At 39.9% G+C, this 6,095-nt stretch overlaps 1 non-coding gene across 1 annotated transcript; it reads right to left on the bottom strand.

The window, feature by feature from the left end:
- Nucleotides 1-2,658: 2,658 nt before the first annotated feature.
- Nucleotides 2,659-2,765, bottom strand: LOC141654219 (small nucleolar RNA R71). The gene has a single exon (XR_012547783.1). It is a non-coding gene; the product is annotated as a small nucleolar RNA R71 (small nucleolar RNA).
- Nucleotides 2,766-6,095: the final 3,330 nt, after the last annotated feature.

Here is a 6,095-nt window from a genome sequence, read left to right as displayed (position 1 = left end):
ATCACATGTTTAAATCTCATTTTAAGAATACATGTGGGATGTAATATTTTACAGTCAACTGGTCCACACATATCGGTAATGATTGGCTGACTAGAGTTTGACATTACTGTCGTGCGACGGTGGTGATCAGTTGATCCCCTTAGGTCATACCTATACGGAAATACTCTTAATTTATTATTTAATTAATCGTTGATGCGACCATAATTAGCGCATATTTAGCCCCCGAATTAGCCTTGTTCCCATGCTTTTTAGTGCATATTTGGGTCATTTATTATCTTTAGTACTTTATTTTGCATATTCTTTGAGATTTTGATCCCTTGGTAGGAAAGGAGTAAGAATCTTGCATTTTCATGGCAAAACGAGACTAAATTGATCGAATTCAATGACCAAGCATCAAGGAGAGACAAGATTAGAAGGCCTTTGTACATATGATAGTAAATGAGCAATGTTGAGAAAGGATCCTTGAGTCCCCAAGGAAATCCCCAAGGAATTTATGAAGAAAAGGGAAGAAAAGAAGAAAAAATCTTGCTGAGGCACAATCCGTGCGGATTGACCACAATCCGGCCGTCCTCCACCTGCACAATCCGTGCGGTTTTCCACCAAGACGCTCGGGTTTATCCACCACAATCCGCCCGGATTCTCTTGAATCCGCTCGTGTTCCTTCGCCAGAATCCGCCCGTCCCGACCCTGATCCGCTCGGATTCCTCTACAGCGCGATTTCCCCTTCTCCAAGTTACAAAGCAAGAAGCCCTTCCTTCGAAAAATACCGGCTCCTCCCTGCTCAATCTAAAAAGTGTAATTACTAGTTTAGCCCTTAGTTAACCCTAATGCATCCTCCTAATTTCCACTATAAATACCCCATTAGTCTAATTAGAAGAGCATGTTCTTCTCATCAATAATTAGAGTAGTTAATATCAATCAAAATCTCTCTTTAGTTTTGTAATCAACAATTAATCAAGTTCTAATACAAGTTTTATTTCCTTAATCTCTCTTTTGTTCATCTTTTATTTTGGGTAATTGAAGATTATTTGGGTTATTATTGGGAGATTGACAACCTCTCAATCAAGCATCAAGTACTTCTTTTTTCTTTGCTTTATTATTGGAATCATTAGTAGGTATAATTCTCTTAATCCCTTTTTAATTATTGTTAATTACTTTCATTTATTCATCATGTTTCATTTTGTTGGTATGATTGACAACCTTGCTAGCATGATCAACATGATAATGAGTGAGTAGTCTCTTAGCTAGGGTTAATGGGTGATTAGGGGAAACCAACATGGGGAATGATTCATGCTTAAATTAATATGCTTTCATGTTTTATTTGCTTGCTTGTTTTGATCTCAACTCATGCACATGTTATGTTTGATGAAATGCTAAGCCTATGAATCCTTGCATTTACCACCATCACCTATCTTTTCAATGAGACTTGTAAGACATAAACCAACTTGAGTCTCATTAGACCATGCATGTTGTTGAGTAGGGAAGATTAAGTCGACTTGTAGGTGTTGTACAATCTAATCGATTCGGCTCCGGGACCCAAACTTTCCTAGGATTGTAAGATATAACCCAACTCAATCCATCACAACAGTAATTGCTTGCTTATAATTTGAGAACATGTTTGTATGATCAATTCCCATGATTCCCCTATGACCCCATGACACCCTAGTGCTTTTTATCAATTGTTTACAATCCTTTTTATTCATCTTGCTTGTTTATTTACATTGCTATTTTAGTTAGTGATCTTCTACATCAACCCAATTTGTGACACCCCTAAGACACCACTAGTTTCAATTGAAATCTCATCTCAATTCCCGTCCCTTGGGATCCGACCTTTACTTGCCTCTTTACTAATTGTAGAGTTGTTTGTGAAGCTATAAATTGTGTTTTGATTCGGACGTGACCCAACGACCACATCTTTCTATTTGTGAACACGAAACGGACCGATCAAAAATGGCGCCGTTGCCGGGGACGGTGTTAGCTTGATTTAGATTTCTTTATATTGTTATTAGTTGTTTCTTTTCTTTGTCTTGGGGAAGTAAAACTCCTCAAGGTTTGTTCTAATTGTTTTCAAGTTGTTTGATATTTTGCATGTCTAGAAGATCACAAGGTGATTTGTTACCTTTTGATCGTGAAATTGAAAGAACCTTAACAAACAATAGGAGACTTGCTAGGAGGAATTTGAGAGGTATTAGTGAGGTTGTTCAACCAACTATTGAGTTCATCAACCCTTTTGCAAGAGAAGGTAAGGAGAACCCATTACACAATACCCCCCAAAATCAACCTACAATGCCTAAGTTTTCATCACATTCCATACCCACCGAGGAGAACCTACCCAATGGTACTCCCACACCACAACATCTAACCGGAAATTTTATTGCCAAATCCGCCTTTATCCAATTGGTCGAAAGGAGCCAATTTGGGGGGATGCCAAGTGAAGACCCTCATTCTCATATGGAAACCTTTTGCGACTATTGTGATGCGATTTCTCAAACCGGTGTAACTCAAGACCAAATTCGATGGGTCTTATTTCCTTTTTCTCTAATTGGCACCGCGAAGCAATGGTTGAAGGGCCTTGATAAGGCCACTCTCGGAATTGATTCTTGGAAGAAGTTGGCTCTAGCTTTCTACAAAACATTCTACCCACCGGAAAAGACTAACATGCTAAGAGCTCAAATTACGGGTTTTAAGCAAAGGGATGAAGAATCTTTGTATGAAGCTTGGGAGCGGTTCAAGGGAATTTGTCGCTCATGTCCTCACCATGGACTTAGCGAATGGTTCTTGGTACAACAATTTTGGAATGGATTATATGAAGATTCAAGGAACATTCTCAACATGGGATCAAATGGAATGTTCACCGAAGTTGATGACAATCAAACATGGAACAAGATTGAGGAAATGGCGGTCCATAACTCACAATATAGTAGACCTCGCAAGGCTACTAGAGGAGGAAAGCATGAAGTGGACTCCATTACTCAATTGGGTGCTCAACTTAGTGCTCACATTGACACAATCAATTTGTAGTTTGAAAAAGCTATGGCTAGACTTGAAGAAGTCTCAAAATCACCAAAGCATCATGTTAATGCCATGACGGCATCTTCATTAATCCCAGGTGGGATATGTGAGAATTTTGGAACTTTGGGACATGACCAAAGTGAATGTAGGGGAACAAATGAACAAGTGAATGATTTCCAAGCATACAAGAGCGGTACCCCTTATTCCAACTATTACAATGAAAACACCAAATTCCATCCAAATCTCTCATACAAAAGCCAAAATGTTCAAAACCCTCAAAAAACATACACCCCACCTCCCATGAGAAACCAAAATCAAAGACCCTTTTACAATCAAAACCAAGGTTACCAAAATCAAAATCCATACAATCACCAAAATGACCAAGGTTTTGATGTCCAAAAAGCGGTCCTCCAAATGCAAAAGAATCAACAAGAATTTTTCACTCAAATGCAAAAAGATAGCCAAGCAAAGGAAACAACCATCAACAACATCTTTGCTCACACCAAGATGTTGGAAACCCAATTGACTCAACTAGCATCTTCAAGCTCACAAAGACAAAAGGGGCAATTACCACCTCAAAGTAATCCCCCAAGACATGAAACGGTTAGTGCCATTCACTTGAGAAGTGGTACAAGGTATGAAGCACCGAAGAAGCAAGTTGAGGATGAAGTTGTGAAAGCTAGTGATAAGGAAGAAATTGTGCAAAACTCCAAAGATGGAGAATCATCAAAGGAAGAAAGTTCAAAGAAAAATGAAGACAAGGTCAAGGAGAAGGAGCCCATTGATTAGACTTCCTTTTCCAAGTCGTCAAGCCAAGCCCAAATTTGATGATCAACTTGGAAAGTTTATGGAAATTGTGAAGAATTTGGAAGTCTCGATTCCTTTCACGGAATTAATCAATCACGTGCCGGCCTATGTGAAATACATGAAAGATATCCTCACAAAGAAGAAGTCGATCCGGAAACTTGAGACTATCGCCTTCACTAAGGTGAGTAGTGCAATACTTCAAGGGAGTTCACCTCCAAAACTAAAGGATCCGGGAAGCTTCTCAATACCGTGTACCATTGGCGACACAACGATCAACAAAGCCTTATGTGATCTAGGGGCTAGTGTGAGTGTTATGCCGTACTCGGTAAGTAAAAGGTTGGGGATGGGAGAGCTTAAATGCACCAATATCACGTTCCAAATGGCCGATAGATCGACGAAGACACCATTAGGGATATGGGAAGATGTTCCCGTGCGAATTGGGAAGTTTTTCATCCCGGTGGACTTTGTCATTGTTGATATGGAGGAAGATTCCAACATTCCGATCATTCTAGGAAGACCTTTCCTACACACCGCGGGTGCGGTGATCGATGTGAAACATGGTGAGCTCACTCTAGAAGTGGGAGATGAAAGCATAACCTTTAATCTTGACAAGACTATGAGAGCTCCTCGTTTGCATGAACCGTGTTTCGTGATTGATCATTATAGCCGAAAGGATGAGAGGAAGAAATAGGAACTCCAATGGAAGAAGAAAATTGAAGATGCTCCATTCAAAGAGCAAGTGAATTGTGACAAGGAGAGCTTGCAAAGCTCATCAAAATCAAGCAAAGAAGAAGAGGATGGCCTCATTGGCCAAGAGAAGAAATTGGGAGAGTTGTCTCCATCAAATCAAGAGATTTTCAATGATCAACTTAATGAATTTTGTGGTCTTTGGGACGACGAATTTGAAGGGATTTTTAATCCCTACATTGGTAATGTCATTGATCAAGAACGACAACAAGGGCAAAGGTCTATTGAAAAGCTTTATAACGATAATGAACAAGCTTTTGATTATTTCTTCAAGGTGTTGAGCAACATCAACAACACCTTGAACATGCCCCCTTGACATCTCATCAAGAATGAGAGTTTGGTGGAGTCCTCCTTAAACCACCATTTGTAAATATTTCTAACTCCCTAACTCGCATTTCAATTCTTGTATTGCATTTTTGTCATCTTTGGATTTATTTTATTTACTTTGATCAAGATAATTGTCATGTTTAAGAGAAGTGAGGGAGGGACTAACAATTTTAATTGATGTGTAGTGCTTTACCTTAGTGTGGGGATGACAATTGCCTAGGCTATCCTTGCCTAGTAATGCCCCCACAATGAAGAACACAAGATATGAAAAAGAATGGAAGAATGGTAAGGGAAATGCATTGTACACGGATGGAACTGAATCCGGGTACAAAGGGGTAGAATCCGAGCGGATTCAAGAGAATCCGCCCGTCTTCAGACAATCCGAGCGTACTGGGTAGAAGACGCACGTCCTTCTGAGCTGAATTTTGAAAAATTTTTGACTGTAAGAGAATCCGGGCGTCCTAAACAGCAATCCGCCCGTCTCTGAAAATCCGTCCGTCTTGAAAAGAAGACGCCCGTCTTCTAAGCTGAGGAAAATAAGAAAAATTCCTGGACTGAAATCCGTCCGTCTTCTGGAGAATCCGCCCGTCCCGTATCAGCGAATCCGAGCGTCTTCTCTTGAATACGCCCGTCTTTAGGCGAGTTTTTCCCAACCCAGAAAGTGCAGAATCCGCCCGTCTTGAGCAGAAACCGCACGGATTGCCCCTGCAGTTCGAAAATTTCGGTCTTTATAAAACCCCTCCCACCTTCATTCATTCATTCATTCATTCATAACACTACTCAAAAACATCAAAACCCTCATCCTCTCCATCACAAAAACAAAATCCCTCAACTACATTCACTAAAATCAAATCAAACCATCCTTCTAACAACAAATCAATCACTCCTTTTCCAATAACAATCAAAACCAAGCACAAATCTTAAACCTTTGAGTCGATTTTTGAATTCATAAAGGCAAAGCCTTTCACCTTTAAATCGATTTGGGTACACTACTAATTGAAGATTTTTCATTCTTTTCTTGGTTAATTCATCAATGGCAAGGACTAAGGGAGCAACAAAGGCAACAAAGGCACCAAAGACACTTTCACAAAGGCAAAAGGCTCTTCAAGCAAAGAAAGCATTGGCTATGGTGGTAGAAACCCCAAACTTGGAAGTGCAACAACAACAACAACCTTCTATGGGAGCAACAACATCTACTACTC

Source organism: Silene latifolia, chromosome 4, assembly GCF_048544455.1.
Source record: "Silene latifolia isolate original U9 population chromosome 4, ASM4854445v1, whole genome shotgun sequence".
NCBI lineage: Eukaryota > Viridiplantae > Streptophyta > Magnoliopsida > Caryophyllales > Caryophyllaceae > Silene > Silene latifolia.
The sequence above is the reverse complement of the archived record's forward strand: the minus strand, read 5'-3'. Positions and strand labels throughout refer to the sequence as shown.